General features: G+C 33.2%; 1 protein-coding gene across 4 annotated transcripts in view; it reads left to right on the top strand.

Annotated features, from left to right (window-relative positions):
* Positions 1-20,508, top strand: part of LOC135130705 (uncharacterized protein) — a 573,502-nt gene that overhangs the window by 117,262 nt on the left and 435,732 nt on the right. For all 4 annotated transcript variants that reach the window (XM_064058149.1, XM_064058144.1, XM_064058145.1 and 1 more), the window contains one exon: positions 12,852-12,889. The gene's annotated coding sequence lies outside the window, so the exon portion shown is untranslated. The remainder of the gene's footprint in view (positions 1-12,851; positions 12,890-20,508) is intronic.

Genomic DNA, 20,508 nt, shown 5'->3' with positions numbered 1-20,508 from the left:
TCTATGGAGATACATAATTTAAAAATTCACCATTAAATATATTAATATTAATGTAATCAAATTTGGAAAATGTAAATATCTATTATATTCGTTTACATGTTTCGATACTTCAAGTATCATCATCAGGGCTTAAATAATAAAAGTACAGTAAAGTAAACTTTAAAAGTAACAATGTGGAAACTTAGCAGTGACCAAAAAAATTAATTTCGTATTAACATAATGAAAAATGGGAGGAAGCTACTGATGATAGAACTAAATTGAGTAGTTTTCAAGTTTTAATGTAAAATTGCAGCTTAATTAAATAGTTACTTTTTATTTTATTATAAAAAAAGTAACAACACAAATAACAAAACCGAGTTTATTCCTGTGCAAAATGTGAGCAATAACACACAAAATCGAGAAAACCAAAAAGGCATGCAGCGACGAAAATAGAATAGTCGCATTCGTTTCAAAAAAGATGTCCCTATCACAGCGTTCTGCAGACGACATTTTCATACAACACAACGTTGTTACGTTACATTTTTGCCGGAAATTACCCAACATCGCGTACTTTTTCGAAATACTCACAACCACACCGATAACAAAAAAAAGTGCAAACTCGATATTTGTTCCCGTATTATTCCGGCGCATCCACCACAATTGCGTCGATTATTTTTGCATACAAATGACCCGACTTTTGACATGAACGTTTATTTTTTACCGTGTGCCACAAATTGACCCACTTCTGTCAATGCTAAAATAACAAATTGATGTCTTCCAAGCACAAAACAAATCCTTGGTCCCGGCGCATCCACCATTTCCGACGTATTGTTCGTAGTCCGGAAAAATTGTGGAACATCCAGTCAATTTTTCATCGTTGTAAATTCTTTTTCAACACGCTACGGGCTCTAAAAATAGAAAAAAAGGTCCATAGAAGCCGGTAATCAAATAAGAATCGACGCGATCGAAAAGGTGAAATGTACAATGCAAACATCAAATAATGTAGGTCGACACAGATAAATGCCGCAGAGTGCCGAACTCATGGCTGCGTACGAATGTTTAAGTAAACAGTTGTGTTTTTCTTTAATTATGAGCGATATGATGAATTGTTGGCGGTTAATTTATATTTAGGAAAGTGAAAGTTATCTTTAGTTGATTGATCGGTTGTTTAGTGAAAAGTTTATGGACTTATTTCGGACTGAAGTTTCGGATTGTTTGTCAGACTGGTAGATTTATTGAGGCGGTTTCATATTTATGAGGAATGTTGTGTTGGCGGGATGGTTTATTTTTAATAAATCTGGTTTATTGTTTTCTATTTGGACAAAGGTTTATAACAGGTTAGTAGTTTACTCAGTCATCGATGTCAATATTGGTAGAATATAAAGATTTGTGTTGGTTTTTGTCGGCATCGTGTGTATCTATGTAGCTTTTATGGGACAATTTTTGATTTATTTTTCTCACTATATATCTGTGCTATATTTGTGCGTAACTGACATTGTTATTTTAAGCAAAATATGAACGATGTGAAGCGTAAATTTTAAAACAATAATACGTATTGTGGACACGTTAAACAACGCGGAAAATACAGAACGTGTTTGAAATTACATTAATAGCACTATTTAATTATGACGTTAAATGTAACTATAACTAATAACAAAAACAATTAAATTTAAAAAAACATGTAATTCATTTAAGAGTTAAAGTCAATAGAATTTTATGTTGTTTTTAGTTAATATTTCAAAATAATAATGGAAATATTTGCGTTCGCTCCCGTTCTAATCGACATTTCTTTTATTGAAACAGAAAATAAAATTGATAATTGAATACAGCCACATTTTCAATTTAATTATGTGTCATGTCTAAATATTTTTTAGTGAAATTATTGATCTTTAATAGGGTCCATCGGGCGACTTTCATGTTTTCAGGACATTCTATGATCTTTAGAGTAAGAAAAAGTAGGTCTCGCGTTTCCAACTGTCTGTTGTCTGCATCGATTTTTATTAGAGAGACTCTTCGAAACTACCGGACTAACTGTTGTCAAATTGTACACGTATTTTAGGAATATCGTCTAGTGTAGACGGTAAAACGCTAATCAAAATCATCCTGAGCAACAATGGAATATTTGTTAGCTTATCGGTACACCGCATTGTTGTATTATTAGTATTACATTACACGTGTCGAAATTGACGTAAGTGACCTTACTAGAAATTAGGCATAGCCTTGCATTTTTTTTTTGTTATTTCCCCACCTGTATATTCCTCTGCGAATATTCATCTATGCTATAGGTAGTAGATGTCGGGTTCTCAAATTTATAAAATGATTACTAACATTAATAGGCTGAAAGTTTATTTTTATAAACTTTTAGTTCTTATAAAACTCACCAATTTAGCACCGACTTTAATTAAAAAATTGGATAGCTCAAGGCGGATTCATAAATCACAAGTGTAGGACTATGTTAATTTATAAAATTTATCTTATTTACTATAAAAAATTTTGGAGGGACGTCAGCACATTGTTGGTGGAGACTTTGGTCAGCGTTTTACCGTCTAAACAATATTCTTAAAATACGTCTAAAATTTAAAAGCAATCGGCCAAGTAGTTTCGATGAGTTTCTGTCCAATAAAAAACAACACAGACAGACCGACGGAAACGGATGACCTATTTTTTCGTACTCCAGGGGTTATGTAATGTGGAGAAAATATGAAAGTAGTCATTCTGGACTTCCTTAGCTTAGTTTCGAGTAGTAAAAAGATTATGAACTGAGAAATAAGTGACCTAAAGAGAGATGAAGAAATATAATTGTTAAGAGATGAAATAAACCAAAAATTTCAAAAATTTGAAAATTGAAAACCCGAAAAATCTAAAATCGAGAAGTCGAAAAATCGAAAAATCGAGAGATGGAAACATCAAAAAAGTGAAAAGTCTAAAATTTCCACAATCGTAAAATTCGAAAATAGAAATATAGAATAGAAAAACCTAAAATTTTTAAAATTGAAGAATCCAAAAATTAAAAAAGTCGAGAAATCGAAAAGTTGAAATATCGAAGTTGAAAATTCGAAAATTTAAAAAATGCCTAATTGAAAAATCAAATATCAGAAAAATCTAAAAATTGCAGAAATGAATAGCTGAAAATCGCTAATATCGATAATTCGAGAAATCGGGTCGAAAAACAAAAATTGATTAATCGAGGAAATGAAAAATAGAAAAATCGAAAATTTAGAAAGTCAAAAATTCGAAAAATTGAGAAATTGAAAAATTGAATAATCGTAAAATTCAAACATCGGAATGGAAAAGTAGCAAAATGAAAAAATTGAGAAGGCGAAAATTTGAAGAATAAAAAACTGCGAAAATTAAAGTTGAAATATAGAAAAATTGAGAAATCGAAAGTCGAAAAATCGAAAAATCGAGAGATGGAAACACCAAAAAAAGTGAAAAGTCTAAAATTTAAAAAATCGGAAAATTCGAAAACAGAAATATCGAATTGAAAAACCTAACATTTTAAAAATTGAAGAATCGAAAAATTGAAAAATCTAAAATTTTAAAAATTGAAGAATCGAAAAATTATAAAAATCCCAAAACTGAATCATCAGCAAATTGAGAAATAGAAAAATCGAAAAGTTGAAATATCGAAGTTGAAAATTCGAAAATTTAAAAAATGCCTAATTGAAAAATCAAAAACCGGAAAAATTTAACAATTGAAGAATTGAATAACTGAAAATCGCTGAAATCGAGAATTCGAGAAATCGAGTCGAAAAACAAAAATTGATTAATCGAGGAAATGGAAAATAAAAAAATCAAAAATTTAGAAAGTCAAAAATCGGAAAATTGAAGAATTGAAACGTTGAAAAATCGTAAAATTCAAACATCGGAATTGAAAAGTCGCAGAATGAAAAAAATTAGAAGGCGAAAATTTGAAGAATAAAAAACTCAGAAAATCAAAAAAGTGTAAAGTCTAAAATTTAAAAAATCGGAAAATTCGAAAATAGAAATATCGAATTGAAAAACCTAAAATTTTAAAAATTGAAGAATCGAAAAATTGAAAAATCTAAAATTTTAAAAATTGAAAAATCGAAAAATTAAAAAAATCTCAAAACTGAATCATCTGCAAATTGAGAAATCGAAAAACTAAAAAATCGAGAAATCGAAAAGTTGAAATATCGAAGTTGAAAATTTAAAAAGTGCCTAACTGAAAAATCAAAAAATCGGAAAAATCTAACAATTGAAGAATTGAATAACTGAAAATCGCTAAAATCAGGAATTTGAGAAATCGAGTCGAAAAACAAAAATTGATTAATCGAGGAAATGAAAATTAGAAAAATAAAAAAATTCAAACATCGGAATGGAAAAGTCGCAAAATGAAAAAATTGAGAATGCGAAAATTTGAAGAATAAAAAACTGAGAAAATCAAACTTGAAATACGGAAAAATTGAGAAATCGAAAGTCGAAAAATCGAAAAATCGAGAGATGGAACCATCAAAGAGTGAAAAGTCTAAAATTTAAAAAATCGGAAAATTCGAAAATAGAAATATCGAATTGAAAAGCCTAAAATTTTAAAAATTGAAGAATCGAAAAATTGAAAAATCTAAAATTTTAACAATTGAAGAATCGAAAAATTTGAAAAATCCCAAAACTTAATCATTTGCAAATTGAGAAATAGAAAAACTAAAAAAATCGAGAAACCGAAAAGTTGAAATATCGAAGTTGAAAATTCGAAAATTTAAAAAGTGCCTAATTGATAAATCAAAATCGGAAAAATCTAAAAATTGAAGAGTTGACTAACTGAAAATCGCTAAAATAGAGAATTCGTGAAATCGAGTCGAAAAACAAAAGTTGATTAATCGAGGAAATGAAAAATAAAAAAATCAAAAATTTAGAAAATCAAAAATTGGAAAATTGAAGAATTGAAAAATTGAAAAATCGTAAAATTCAAACACCGGAATGGAAAAGTCGCAAAATGAAAAAATTGAGAAGGCGAAAATTTGAAGATAAAAAACTGCGAAAATCAAAATTGAAATACGGAAAAATTGAGAAATCGAAAGTCGAAAAATCGAAAAATCGAGAGACGGAAACATAAAAAAAGTGAAGTCTAAAATTTAAAAAATCGGAAAATTCGAAAATAGAAATACCGAATTGAAAAACCTAACATTTTCAAAATTGAAGAATCGAAAAATCGAAAATTCTAAAATTTTAAAAATTGAAGAATCGAAAAATTAAAAAAATCCCAAAACTGAATCATCTGCAAATTGAGAAATCGAAAAACTAAAAAATCGAGAAATCGAAAAGTTGAAATATCGAGAGTAATCCAAGATGGCTGAAGGTGCGGACACGCAAATTTCGCTCCGCTGTGGAAAATGTAAAATCAAGGTTATAAAAGGACCTAAGTGTGTATCTTGTGGTTCAATATTTCATCTAAGTTGTGCTAAGTTACTAAATAGAGTGAAATTTATAAATGATTACTCAATTAAATGCTGTGATTCAAGTGATAATCAAGTAAATGATGTTGAATATGCTTCTGCTGATTTGTCCATACCGCTGAGTGAGTCCCAAGAAATCAAGTACTTGAAAAGAATTATAACCGAGAAAGACATTGTGATAAACCAGCTTCGTGAACATAACTCTTTACTAAAAGACCATATTAGTTCTCTAAATATACTTGAAAAATTCAGTGGTCTTATCAATGATTCGAGTTCTTCTGCAAGCAAAAACGTTAAGTCCGATAAGGCAAATCAAGGGGATCGTTCGCAATTGCAAATTAAGTCAAAAGCATATGTCAACCCCAAGGTGACAGACCCAGGTGTTAACATGGCCTTAAATCAGTTGCCTACTAACTCTGAAAACGAAACTCTCCCTTCGGAAACGACACATGCCGCTGGTCTGAGTTTATCTCTCACTACGAGTGATGATCTAAATACAAAACAAAATCTTCATGAATTGGAAGAACTTCAGAAAACTGTAATGAACTCAATAATTGATATTAACAACGATGTAAGTAACTCTCATCCAATCGAAGATTTGGTCAGTAATAATCAATTCAAAGAAGTGGTATACAAGAAAAAAAGAAATGTTATCAAAAGTAACGTCAGGGAGTCAGAGGCTAATCCTAAGAAGTCTGTCGATTTTTTTTCTACCGGCCTCACTCAAAACAAGACTAAACCAATTATCGGCACTTCAAACAACAGAAAACTCATAAGTGTTCTCAAAAAGTCTACTATCTCTATACATCTAAGTCGCCTTGTCCCTGCCACAACTGAACGAGATATCTTAGATTACCTTGGTACTCTGAACAAGGACGTTTCATGTGAAAAGTTAGTTTCCAAGAAACCCGATGTTTACTCTTCTTTTAAAATTGAAGTTCTCAGAGATCTTAAAGAAACTCTCCTTTCTCCTAGTTATTGGCCTGAAGGTGTTTTGGTAAATATTTTTTTTTCGAAGAAGCACCCAGCAGACCATAAAACCATGACAAGCTCCATTAATTCTTCTCCCTATGCAAGAAACCTTACTTTATACTACCAAAACGTCCGAGGTCTACGTACCAAACTTAAACATCTTCATCTCGCAACACTAAATGAAAATTTCAATTTTTTAGTTTTAACTGAAACTTGGCTACATATGGATATCCTAGATAATGAGCTGTTAGACAACCGATACACCATCTTTCGCACTGACAGAAATCCGGAAAATAGCAGCAAATCATTAGGCGGTGGAGTTCTAATTGCCATCAAGAAACCCCTCAAGTCCTATAAAATCGTAGCCAGTAAATCCGTCGAAGAATTATGGATCAGGGTTTTTTTAGGAAATGGCAGTTCTGTCATCCTGGGTGCCGTGTATCTTCCGCCTCATGTAAGTCCGTCTTCTTACTTGAATCACGTAAACTCAGTCAAGAAAATAATGTTAAATCATCCAAATGACACTGTGATTCTATGCGGTGATTTTAATATGCCAGAAGTTTTTTGGTCCAAGGACGCTGATTTTGAAGGATTGGTTCCAGTATCCGTCTCCTCAGAAAAGGCTCTTCTCATCTGTGATAGTTTTCCAACTTATGATCTCATTCAACTAAATAATCTTGTTAATAGTTACGGTAATGTACTCGACTTGTGTTTTACAAATTCCTGTGACGTCGCCCTTACTAGCTGTGATCCCCTCATTAGCGTTGACTCTAGTCACCCACATTTTAAATTAACATTCGATTTAAATACCAGTATTAATGTTAAATACTGTCTCCCAGATGTTTTTTATGACTTTAAAGCTGCTAATTATGATGAATTGAACATGTACTTTAGTAATGTAAACTGGCTAAACGTCTTAAACTGTAACAATGTTGATTGCATGGTCGAAAATTTCTATAACATAGTCTTTAGTGCTTGCGAATTATTTGTACCTATAAAAGCAGTTATCCAGAGGTCTTATCCTAAATGATTTGACAGCAGTCTCATCAATTTGATTAAAGAAAAGAAAATGTTACATACAAAATTTAAATTAACAAAAAATCATGAGGATTATTTAATATTTTCTGAGGCAAGGAAACGTTGTAAGCTTCTGATTTTAGAAAAATATAATAATTTCATGCTTAATGTTGAAAATTCTATTATTCATAATGTTAATAATTTTTGGAAATTCATCAAAGAGAAACGTAAAAATCCAGCCATCCCTTTTCATATGTATTTCAATAACAGTGAAATCCAAAATGATCTAGACATAGCAAATGCTTTTGCTCCTCACTTCCACTCTGTTTTTAGTCCACCTTATAAACTTCCATATAATTTCGAGCCGCGCATTTCAATTGATCTAAATAATATTCATATCTCAACTGAAGAGGTACATAAAGAGCTTATTAACCTTAACACCAATAAAGGGACCGGTGCTGATGGCATTACACCTGCCTTTTACAAAAACTGCTGCCTTACTTTAATGAAACCTTTATCTGTTATTTTCAACTTCTCTATTAAATCTGGTGTCTTTCCGTCCAAATGGAAACACGCTCACATTGTGCCAATTTTTAAAAATGGCGACAAAAATAATGTGTCTAATTACAGACCTATCAGTTTATTATCTGCACCTACCAAGCTCTTTGAGTCTATAATTACATCACATTTAGCTTTTAAATTCAAACATGTTATTATCCCCGAACAGCACGGCTTTCTCAAAAAAAGATCCACGCTTACAAATCTATTTTCTTTCACCAATTTTATTCTAAGTAATTTCGAAAAAGCTAGAGAAGTTCATACAATATATACCGACTTTTGCAAAGCCTTTGATAAAGTTACTCACTTTAATTTAGCATACAAATTATATCTCTATGGCATCGGGGATCCTTTACTCTCTTGGGTGACTAGTTACTTAACTTCCCGAACCCAACAGGTCAAGATTAGGAAGACTTTTTCAAAAGTTATCCATGTAACTTCAGGTGTTCCCCAAGGATCGATTATAGGGCCGTTTCTATTTCTATTATATATTAATGACCTTGGATATCTCCTTAAATCCAAATTTCTAATGTTTGCTGATGATTTAAAGATCTTTAATCAAGTTAATAATGACACTGTCACTAGCCTACAATTGGACCTTAACAATCTAACAGTTTGGTGTGAAAATAACGCTATGTCTTTTAATCTGGAGAAATGTTATGTCCTAAACTTTAGTCATAAACTCAACAAGTCAACTCCATGTTATAGTATTAGTAATTCAGTTTTGAGAGAGGTTGATAACATTAAGGACTTAGGTGTTGTTCTGGATACTAAACTCACCTTTACTAAACATTATGATTTTATTGTGGCCAAAGCCAATAAAATGTTGGGATGTATAAAAAGATGGACCTCTGACTTTGCAAATGTGCGAATCTTGTTACTATTATTTAATGCTTTTGTAAGATCAGTGTTAGAATATTGCGCTGTCATTTGGTCACCTTTTTACAACATACATATCCTCCGAATTGAAAATGTCCAAGGAAAGTTTCTTAAATATGTAGACTTTAAGCTAAGGTCATGAAATGTTATTGTGCCGTTTAATCAACTATGTGATTATTTGGGAATCATACCTCTACAAAAAAGACGGATTCATCTTCAGCTTTGCTTTCTTTATAAGATTGTAAATAATTTTGTAGACTCCGGCGAAATTCTGAGCCAGATTTTGTTTGCCACTCCTCACTACAGCACAAGATCCCAATCTCTGTTTAAATTTAACAGCTTTAAGACCAACTACTGTCTCCACTCATCTTTACAGAGACTTTTATGGTTGGGTGGTCTGTGCCGTACTGAGGTTGATTTTACAGGTGTGAGTTTTAAAGTTTTTAAGTCCCAGCTTAGGAATTTATTTTAGAATGTAAGTTGTGCGTTTCTGTTTATTATAGTTTATTGTAGTTTTTTCTTTATTTTACTCTGTAATAGCTTTATTGGCGTTAATAAATGCAATTATATTATATCGAAGTTGAAAATTCGAAAATTTAAAAAATGCCTAATTGAAAAATCAAATATCGGAAAAATCTAAAAATTGAAGAATTGAATAACTGAAACTCGCTGAAATTGAGAATTCGAGAAATCGAGTCGAAAAACAAAAATTGATTAATCGAGGAAATGAAAAATAGAAAAATCGAAAATTTAAAAAGTGAAAAATTGGAAAATTGAAGAATTGAAAAATTGAAAAATCGTAGAATTCAAACATCGGAATGGAAAAGCCGCAAAATGAAAAAATTGAGAAAGCGAAAATTTGAAGAATAAAAACTGAGAAAATCAAAATTGAAATACGGAAAAATTGAGAAATCGAAAGTCGAAAAATCGAAAAATCGAGAGACGGAAACATCAAAAAAGTGAAGTCTAAAATTTAAAAAATCGGAAAATTCGAAAATAGAAATATCGAATTGAAAAACCTAACATTTTAAAAATTGAAGAATTGAAAAATTGAAAATTCTAAAATTTTAAAAATTGAAGAATCGAAAAATTAAAAAAATCCCAAAACTGAATCATCTGCAAATTGAGAAATCGAAAAACTAAAAAATCGAGAAATCGAAAAGTTGAAATATCGAAGTTGAAAATTCGAAAATTTTAAAAATGTCTAATTGAAAAATCGGAAAAATCTAAAAATTGAAGAATTGAATAACTGAAAATCGCTAAAATCGAGAATTCGAGAAATCGAGTCGAAAAACAAAAATTGATTAATCGAGGAAATGAAAAATAGAAAAATCGAAAATTTAGAAAGTCAAAAATTGGAAAATTGAAGAATTGAAAAATTGAAAAATCGTAAAATTCAAACATCGGAATTGAAAAGTCGCAAAATGAAAAAAATGAGCAGGCGAAAATTTGAAGAATAAAAAACCGAGAACATCAAAATTGAAATATGGAAAAATTGAGAAATCGAAAGTCGAAAAATCGAAAAATCGAGAGATGGAAACATCAAAAAGTGAAAAGTATAAAATTTAAAAATTCGGAAAATTCGAAAATAGAAATATCGAATTGAAAAACCTAACATTTTAAAAATTGAAAAATCAAAAAATTAAAAAATCTAAAATTTTAAAAATTGAAGAATCGAAAAAGTAAAAAGTCCCGAAACTGAATCATCTGCAAATTGAGAAATCGAAAAACTAAAAAATAGAGAAATCGAAAACTTAAAATATCGAAATTGAAAATTCGAAAATTTAAAAAATGCCTAATTGAAAAATCAAAAATCGGAAAAATCTAAAAATGGAAGAATTGAATAACTGAAAATCGCTAAAATCAAGAATGCGAGAAATCGAGTCGAAAAACAAAAATTGATTAATCGAGGAAATGAAAAATGGAAAAATCGAAAATTTAGAAAGTCAAAAATTGGAAAATTGAAGAACTGAAAAATTGAAAAATCGTAAAATTCAAACATCGAAATTGAAAAGTCCCAAAATGAAAAAATTGAGAAAGCGAAAACTTGAAGAATAAAAAACTGAGAAAATCAAAGTTGAAAAATCGAGAAATCGAAAAGTTTCCATCTCCAGAATAAAAATTGAACACGAATTAATAAACCACAACTTCAGGGCTGCTACCTTTTAACAAATAAATAATATTTATGTGACCAAATTGTAAGATGACATCATCAATTCCTGGGGGGGCGGTGAGAAATGATAAATTTTGATTAAGGATTTACCGTGTTTCCCATAACCTTAAAACGTTTCCAAGATATTTGAGAATGTTACGCAATTTTGTTTTTTCCAAAAATTTCGATGCCTAAGGTAAAAACTCAACACAGATTCATAAACCACAAATGGAGGAGTACATCATTGTTGGTGGGGATGAACAGACAAATTTTGGTTAGCGTATTACCATCTACACAATACTCCTAACACACATACAAAATTTGATAACAATCGATCCGGTAGTTTCGGAGATTATCTCTCTAATAAAAATCCGGACAGAAGGCTGACAGATAGACAGACAGACAGATAGACGGAAACCGGATACCTATTTTTGTGTACTCGAGATGTCATGAAGCGTCGAGAAAACATGAAAGTAGCCAGTCGTTCGGTGGAGTCGATGAAAATACTTCTTTCACTTACGCTTGGGAAGTAAAAATTGATCGAAAGATATAGTATTTCCACGGAACCTTCTTTGCCTCTTAAAAAAAAGTCCAGTTTCTCAAAAAAGTTATGAAATTTCACAAAATTTTAAGTTGACACCATTAAGGAAGGGCGAACAACCGTGTCCACTGTAACTTTAAAATGTGTATAAAATTGAAGGATTTGTAGTTTGAAAATAACTAATTGTAAAACTTTACTGCAACATTTTCACTTTTTCCAAAAAATTAAACGGAAATGGGAGACTTACTTTTTCATATTATGGAAGCTTTGCAACTTTGTGAAATTAGCTTTTACTCGAGACGTAAAAATAAATGTAAAAATCAAAATATTTCAGCATCATAAGTAAGACCCGACATTTATTCACTTTAACTAAACAATGTTAAAAATGTTTGCTCATTTCCACTAATTCTTTCGATCGCCTCATTTTCATAATTTTGAATTTTCCTTTGATGTACTTAAAATCTTAAATCACCCCGCAATAAAATAGAGTTTTCATTAACGCGAAAAAACATTGTTCGAAATCTTTTGAAAGTGATGTTTATAAGTCGATGATAATTTAGTGCAATGTGTAAAACAGATCGCAAATAAATTTGTAACCTTCAAAAAGACAGATTTTACTTTCTATCTAACAAACTTAGACTCAAATTGACGTTACTGTTATCATCAGTTCAATAAATTTTAGTACTCGTTTTCAAGGACAGGCGAATGCGAAAGGTAAATATTGGGTTGCGAACAATATAAATAACAGACAAACATTTCCAGACTCGGTGGATCGCAAATAACCCGGTGACAAAACGCGTCTGGCTTTGTAATATCCAGAATGCACAAAAACAAAGTATAATTCGGGTAACGACACCGCATATGTTCAAGTTTTTGACGTTAAATTGATTTTAAAACGAATTTTATGATAATGGATTCACTCGACCAGTAAAATTCGTACCCAATAATTACCGAATAAACGAAGATTATTTAATAACGCGATTAAATATTTTGGGTTTATTTGGAAAACACATACATAAATAATTGCTGAATTTAAATATTTTATATTGTATAAAAATATTAAATAAAATATTTACAGTTGGTCCATTAGCTAATGGAAGAGCTTCCAACTTACGAATTTCTTTTATATTTTTGCTTATAATTTATTAGCAAAATATTTAATTAAGCTTAATATTTTCGTTGAACAATTTTATATGTAGTTAATTTTGTCTCGCACAATAAAATTCGCAGTTAGAATTAAATGGGTTAATGTAGTCGCGTGCTATACAATATACTGTTTATTTAAGCAAAATCTGTCTTCTGTAATGTATTCTCAATCTAACTTATTTATTTATTTCAGATTTTCCAACTCATTCTTCGCCGTCAGTTGCTTCATCGGTAAGTCGGAATGTTGTTTACTTATGTAACCTCAAGCAGCTATACATTTGATACGTAAAGTACATGCGCGAATAGTTTAGTTCTTAAACTATTCAAGCTCGGAATTCAAATCATGAAAGCACTTGACCTCTAATTCGAGGGAATTGGATCACTGCACTGGAAGTCTGCCAACAAAATCCCTCCAAGAGGAACTTCATCGACCAAAATCTAACCTGTGTAGTTTTTGACCTGCTCCAACCACGACTTAAAATTATTTATACACGTCATCTTAGAACGACAGTCCAACATTTGTTTGTTAAGTCAACTCTCTCAACTTACTTACCAACACAACCACTGATGAATAAATCATATTTCAGCAACAATATTTATTCAGGACGTAGCTACACATCGCAATTTCAAATTCAACTTATTATTTATACCACCCTTAATTCGCATTACACCATTAGGTACTTGAATAAATTAAAATGATGAAAGCAGACTGGCCGGCAGCAGACTCAATCTAAGTGAAGTATCCCGAGTGAATGGTAGGTAATTTAAAAGTTGATGACGACACGTCGTTCTTTGGGGGTTTGAAAACTAGAAGAAGGTGAAACTTACGACTTCGAGGTTAAAACTGCCACTTTCTTTGTTTAATCTGGAGTGGATTCGGTGTTTGATTTTGTTTAGCAATTTCGCAATTTTATGACATGGCTTTTAGTCGTGGAATTTACAATGGAAAGTACTTAGTGACTTGTAAACGCGCTAATAAGCTGAGCTAAGCTTGGCCAGTAGCGAGATCGAGTTCTTGTTATAATACCTAGGAGATTGTTGGTGATGGTTTGTCAAAGTTGTTGAAGTTAGATTACTGTCGTTGTCACGAGTAAAGTTTTAAAAATGTTGGTGTTTTTTTTCTGGAAATTTTTTTGTGTTGATTGTTAAAATATTGTATAAAGAGAAAGTATCGGATTTATTTATGTTGTAGGCTATATAAAAGAGTTATTTCTGTCATCCATTAAAGATGTCATAAACAAGGCCACCAACTAAATGTTCACTTTTTATCTGTTTATGTTTTATTTACTTCTATAAATTTGTTTTATTATCTTGACCGTACAAAATTAAACGGTTATTTTTATGGCTCTCGTATTTCAGTTTTCGTTTCATAATGCAGGGCGTCCTTTTCTTAATAATATATTATATTTGTATTATTCAAGTATTTTATCTTTATTAAAAACGTACACACATTATTTTGAAGGATATATGTTCCAAAAGTCCACTTTATTTACTATTTTGACGATAAGTTTTGCCAACAATTATTTTCAGACAACCTCACAATATTGTGTGAAAAACTTTTATGATAAAGGATTAATTAGAAAAAAATATAAATTAAAAAAAATGACAAGTGGCAAATTTAATCACATAAATTAATTATTTTTTCTACTCTCGTATTTAAAAGCTTGTCAAGCGTACGTAAATGGACAGCACTAAACGATGTTTTAATCATGGTTTCATAAATCGTAGCTTTCGACGCATTAAACACGAGCTGAGGATATGTTAGGGCTCGTTAGTCACGTCTTAGGTGCGTTCGGCAGTCTTCGTGTTCATTAAACACGTCTTGGCTAAAAATAATTTTAAATCTAATTACTTTTGAACAATGACATTTATTCTTGTTACTCTTTGCCATTTCACACCGGTATTTGAAAGTTTTAGTTGAAAATGCGACATTTGTGAGTGCTGAGTACTGAGTGAACTAGCAGTATATCTTGGCTCCCGATATTTTCTCTCCATGCCGGTGAGTTTGTCCTAAATAAAAGGTTTTAAACTAACCAGCATAAGGCAATAGTACCGTCCAACGCGCTGTGCTAAAATCAGCACAAGAGTTTATACCAAAAGGAAGCAAATTTCATGTTTCCCTTCGTCAATCTTTTTCGCATACAACTTTTTACCCCTCCTAATCTGCCAGCGATTTGTTTTTACACCGGATCGGCTGAGTGCTCAGCCGTTTGCCGTACGGCGCGGCAAGGCGAGACCAGTCCCTTGACTTAAAAAATATGGCAACTTCTTCGTCCCAACCCCCAACAAAAGAACAGGCGATAGTTCTAAATGTTGTCGATAATTTAAAGCTGACCGACTATGTTGTCGCTATAGCTGATGTAGTGCAACCTGAGAATATTACCTTTGCATCACGAATGTCCAATGGCCGTGTATGCATTTACCTGAGTTCCAAAGCCCTAGTCGACGAATTTGTAGCTAAGCATTCAACCGTAAAAATAAATGAGTCCGAAATAACAGTGAGACGACTAATGAACCCTGCACGACGAATTATATTTTCTAATGTTTGCCCTTCGGTTCCTAACAGTATCTTAGAAAATCTTGTGCAAACTGTAGGCTTAACTGCTGTCTCGAAAATATCTTACCTGAAGGCGAGTATAGAAGGTAAGCAATTTAAGCACATTCTAAGCTTTCGACGTCAAATTTACGTTCAGCCTAATGAGTCAATTGAACTACCATCCTCTACGGTCATAAAATTCGATGGCACGAACTACAGAGTATTCCTCAGCTACGACGATGTCTGCTTCAGATGTAAAGCCACGGGACACTTTGTCAGTGACTGTCCCAATAAAACAGAAACTTGCGCCCAAATGGACACTTCCACTACAACTTCGACACCTCAGTTCACTGGCGAGAAACGCCCGTTACCTGAGGAGCAACCAGTTCAACCCCCTCTTGACCTATCACAACGAACTGTGGATAACTCTGGCGATCAAAGGGGACAAAAAAGAATTAGACCCTCTGACTCAACTGAGAGCCTCACTCCCATCCCCGAAATGCTATTACCAGCCAAGGAATTGATTAATAATGCCCAATACCCACTAAGTTTTGATGAAATTGTAGACTTTTTTGAAAAATCAAATGGCGAACCCAACATTTTAGGACTTGTTAACAAATACACACATGATACTAAAGGTGCACTCGACATGTTATATGATATCTACCCTCTTTTGTGTCACAAAGCTGCTAAAAGTCGTTGTAAGAACATTCAGAAAAGAATTAAAAAAGCTTGCAGCTACCTGACAGATGACCCAGAAAACAACGTTTCCAATTTATTTGAAACTTACGGTACACCAACTCGCTAGATCTTGATCTTTTCTCCAATTCTTTTCTATTCGTAAAATTCAAATTCGTACATAACAGCAATAATTACTTTGTTTGCTCAATAGCTTACACTAATATAGCTTCTCTGATGGCAAAGTATAACGACCTAAATGCGTTTGTTCAGGAAGATAAACCTTCTATTATCATACTGACAGAGACCTGGTTATCCGCATCAGTACCGGATGGCATCATTGCCTTGGACGGATACACAATTTACCGTAGCGACCGAAATCGGAGTAAAGGAGGCGGAGTTTGTATCTACTTAGCTGACCAAATATTTTCAGAATTTCACATTAAAGACATTGGTACTGATTTAGGTGGCGTTGAATCGTTGTTTCTAGAATTAACTACAAATACTACTAGTTTTGTTCTAGGGTGCATCTATAGACCTTCCTCAACTTCTATTGATAATGACAGAACTCTAATAGAACTGATCCTCAATTTAACGGCTGCTCATGAAAAAGTTTTCATTTTTGGTGACTTTAATATGGCCGACATACGTTGGCCAATTGACCCTAGTCGACACCATAAACCCTCGTCGCAGCTTCTTGTCGACATGATAACAAGTACACACTTAAATCAGTTGGTAACCCAACCCACGAGATACAGACTTGGTCAGAGCCCCTCCACGCTTGATCTTGTAATAACATCGGATGAACATTCCTTAACTAACCTTGATTATCTAGACCCAATCGGAAAATCGGATCATATCGTTTTAACAGTTGACCTCCAAATTTGCAAGTCATCTCGGACGAGAACTGTCTCATTAAAGAGGGCAGTAATAGACTATAATGCAGTTAATCGGGGCCTAAGTAAATTCGACTGGCATTCATTGCTATCCAAATCTTTAGTCACTGACAACTGGACAATTTTCAAGAGCTGTCTTCACAGTACTGTTGCACGACATACCACCTTCGTTAACGATAAAAGATCATCCAAAAAGCCATGGATTAATGCAAAAATCTTAAGTTTAATAAGGAAAAAAAGAACGCTGTGGCGTGTATACAAAAGAACTGGCTCCGAATGTGACTACAAGACTCATAGGAAGTTCTCAAACAGACTATCGGCCACTATCAAAGAGGCCAGATGCGTTTACGAATCAAACATTGCGGAATCTAAAGACACTAAAAGGCTGTATAAATATCTCCATACTAAGCTCTCGGGTCCTGTTGGTAAGATACAGATCCAAAGTCCCTTCGGAGATATTATAGAAAATAGTAAAGACATCGCGGATACATTCGCGGATGCTTTTTCTCACATGTTTACAAATGAGCCTCCTGGTCATATCCCCAAAATACTCGGTCCGAGCAACCCTACATCACTTAGCGAGATCGTATTTACCCCTACCGTGGTGCACAAAAAGCTGGCGAGTCTAGATGCTTCCAAATCTCCAGGACCAGATCTTATCACAGCCAAATGCTTATCAAACTGTGCTGATACCCTCTGTAAACCTTTATGTATTCTCATGACTCAGTCGTTTCATTCTGGCCTGCTCCCTCTTGAAGGGTGACAAATTCAATGCTAACAACTACAGGCCAATCAGTCTTACTTCTATTGTTATCAAACTTATGGAATCCATTATATACGACCAATTAATAAAATTTCTAAATGAACATCAATTAATCCCAATAGAGCAACATGGATTTTTACCTGGCAAATCCATTCAGTCAAACCTGTTATGTTGTCTATCAGACTGGACTAAGGAGAACGATGGTGGCAACTCACTAGATGTACTATACTTAGATTTCTCCAAAGCATTTGACCGGGTTCCCAAGCGCCGACTACTTCACAAAATCAAGCACCTCGGTATATCGGGTAAGCTTTACAATTGGATTGATGCATACCTAACTGATCGTACCTTCCGCGTTAAAGTAGAAAACAGTCTCAGCAAACCTGTAAAAGTATTAAGTGGAGTACCACAAGGTTCGGTTTTGGGCCCTCTACTTTTTATTGCATATACTGCTGACCTTAAAATCAGTATTGAGTCGCCATTTGCAATGTACGCGGATGACATCAAATTATATAATAATAGCTGTAAAAATATAATTTTGAAAAAGGACTTGCTCGCAATATACAACTGGTCTAAAGATTGGTTACTTCCACTGAATTGTGAGAAATGTTACGTGCTTCATATCGGAAAGAAAAACCCAAAGTGTAAGTACTATTTAGGTGGAAACGAATTAACCAAAACTGAGTGCTGTCGGGACTTGGGTATCTTCATAAACCAAGAACTAACGTGGTCTGACCACATAGCGCATACTGTCAAGAAAGCGAACTCAGTACTGTTTCTCTTGGGGAAGGCATTTTCTAGAATACACCCAGTGGCATTTTCTAAACTGTACAAAACCTTTGTAAGACCAATTTTAGAGTTTGGTAATTCAATATGGACCCCAGTCTTGCAACGTGATATCCACTTGCTAGAATCCGTGCAACGTAAAGCTACCAGAAGGCCTTTTGGTAGAGTCAGACCGCAGTACCATGAAAGACTTTCTTTAATGCAGCTAACCACCCTTTCGGATAGACGTATAAGAGGAGACCTTATCACTACCTTTCAGGCTCTCACAAACCCTATATCGCCCATTCGGCAATTATACATGATGAATCTGGACCCTAGACTGCGAGGACACAAATTCAAGTTGCAAAAGCAAAAGTTCTATACAACACCACGTCAAGTATTCCTTACGAACAGGGTTTTTAATTCTTGGAATATGCTTCCGATCGAGGTCATTCAGAGTCAATCCCTACAAGTTTTTAAAAAAAGATACGATCACTATCGAGCCCAAACAACGCAGTAATGCACTAGTAGATTTAGAACCCGCTCACCAGCGCGGGCATAACAGGCCTCGGCCTCTGCCCGGTCGCTCAACTTAATAATAATAATAATAATCAAAAACAAATTAAAATATTATACTCCCACACTTGTGTTTTGTGAAATCGCCCTGCTTTGGTTATTATTGTTATTGCTCAAAATTACTGTTTTTTTAGCATATAATACGTCCCTTAGTAAACAGAAAATGGTGCAGTTGTACACGTGTCTGCTTTCCAAATACGACTACGACTCCCGGCGTTTCCAATATTTTTTTCTCTGCAAACTAGAAACAGCACATCCCATTTTCACAATTACTAATCTAGGGACTTTAGTTTTGAAATTCTAGTTGTAGATACGTACTTTGACAGCAGATAGCGCTTTAGAGGTTTTGAACCTTGGTAATTCGGTTTGGGTATAATAATATAGATTTTGAAGAAAAAAAATTAAATACTGTGCCAGGTGCGGGATTTGAACCGGCGCTCGTAGAACTCAAGTTCGGCGCATGTGTGCTTTGGCAACAGATGGCGCTTTAGGGATTTTGAATCTTGGTAATTCGGTTTAGGTATTACAATATAGATTTTGAAGAAAAAAATCAAATATACTGCTAGGTGCAGGATTTGAACCTGCGCTTGTTCTCCGAACCCGAACTTAAGTCTGGCGCTTTAGACCACTCGGCCAACCTGGCTTGTAGTCGAAATGAATTGAAAAATTAGGTAAAAAAAAGTTTCTCCTCTAGGTCAGTAATCTTGTTTGGGTATAAAACCATATTCTGACATAATTTTAAGAAATTTAAAGTTGAAAGTGTTAAATAAGTACATGTCTTGTAATAATCGGTATGTGCGATTTGTTGATGCTTCTGCGAAAATTCATCTAATGGTGAGATGGTCCTCTGCATATCAACAAGCAAGATGTGGTCGAATTTGGCAAGAGTACGCTAGGGATAGAGATAGGTTTCAAAGAAGAATAACACAAGTAGAGAATATTTTAGATCCTAAATATATTACAAAGGGAATACAGAAAAAATATATATTGGGATTTAACTCTAGGACCTTAGTCCACTCGGCCAACCTAGCTTGCAGTCGAAACGAACCAAATTAGGTATAACCTCTCCATTTGTTTTAAATTTAGGTATTGGTAATTTTGTTTGACTTTGTATAAAATCGCATTATGATATGAGTATAATTTAAACAATATTAAAAAAGTGTTAGTGTTAAACAATAACAATAACAACAATAACAACCTGCAAAGATTGATCTATGGTGGTCAAACGTTTGGAATTTCATCTAGAGGGTGAAACGATAACCAAAATTTGCCCAATCTTCCTCAAATCTTTAAAATGGTACACTTCAGTGTTATTTTTAGTATTACATTGATTGCATGTGTCGGAATTGATATACATGTCTTTGCCAAAATAATGACAGACGGACATACCGATAGACAGACAGACGGAAACGGGAGACTTATTTCTTCGTACTCTAGGGGTCATGAAAGGTCGAGAAAACGTGAAGATAGAGAGTCGGCCGATGGACTCGATTACTTCCTTGGCTTACGTTCGGGAAGTAAAAATGTATAGTGTGTCATTAAAAAAATAAGTGATATGTGGTAGAGAAACAAAAAAAATATATAGAGTATCAAAACGAATTTATGTGATGTCATTTGCCTTCTTAGGTTACTGGTA

Source organism: Zophobas morio, unplaced genomic scaffold, assembly GCF_036711695.1.
Source record: "Zophobas morio isolate AGI-343-1 ecotype UQ-CSIRO unplaced genomic scaffold, CSIRO_AGI_Zmor_V1 ptg000017l, whole genome shotgun sequence".
Classification (NCBI taxonomy): domain Eukaryota; kingdom Metazoa; phylum Arthropoda; class Insecta; order Coleoptera; family Tenebrionidae; genus Zophobas; species Zophobas morio.
Note: the sequence above shows the minus strand (reverse complement) of the source record. Positions and strands in the feature narration are given on the sequence as shown.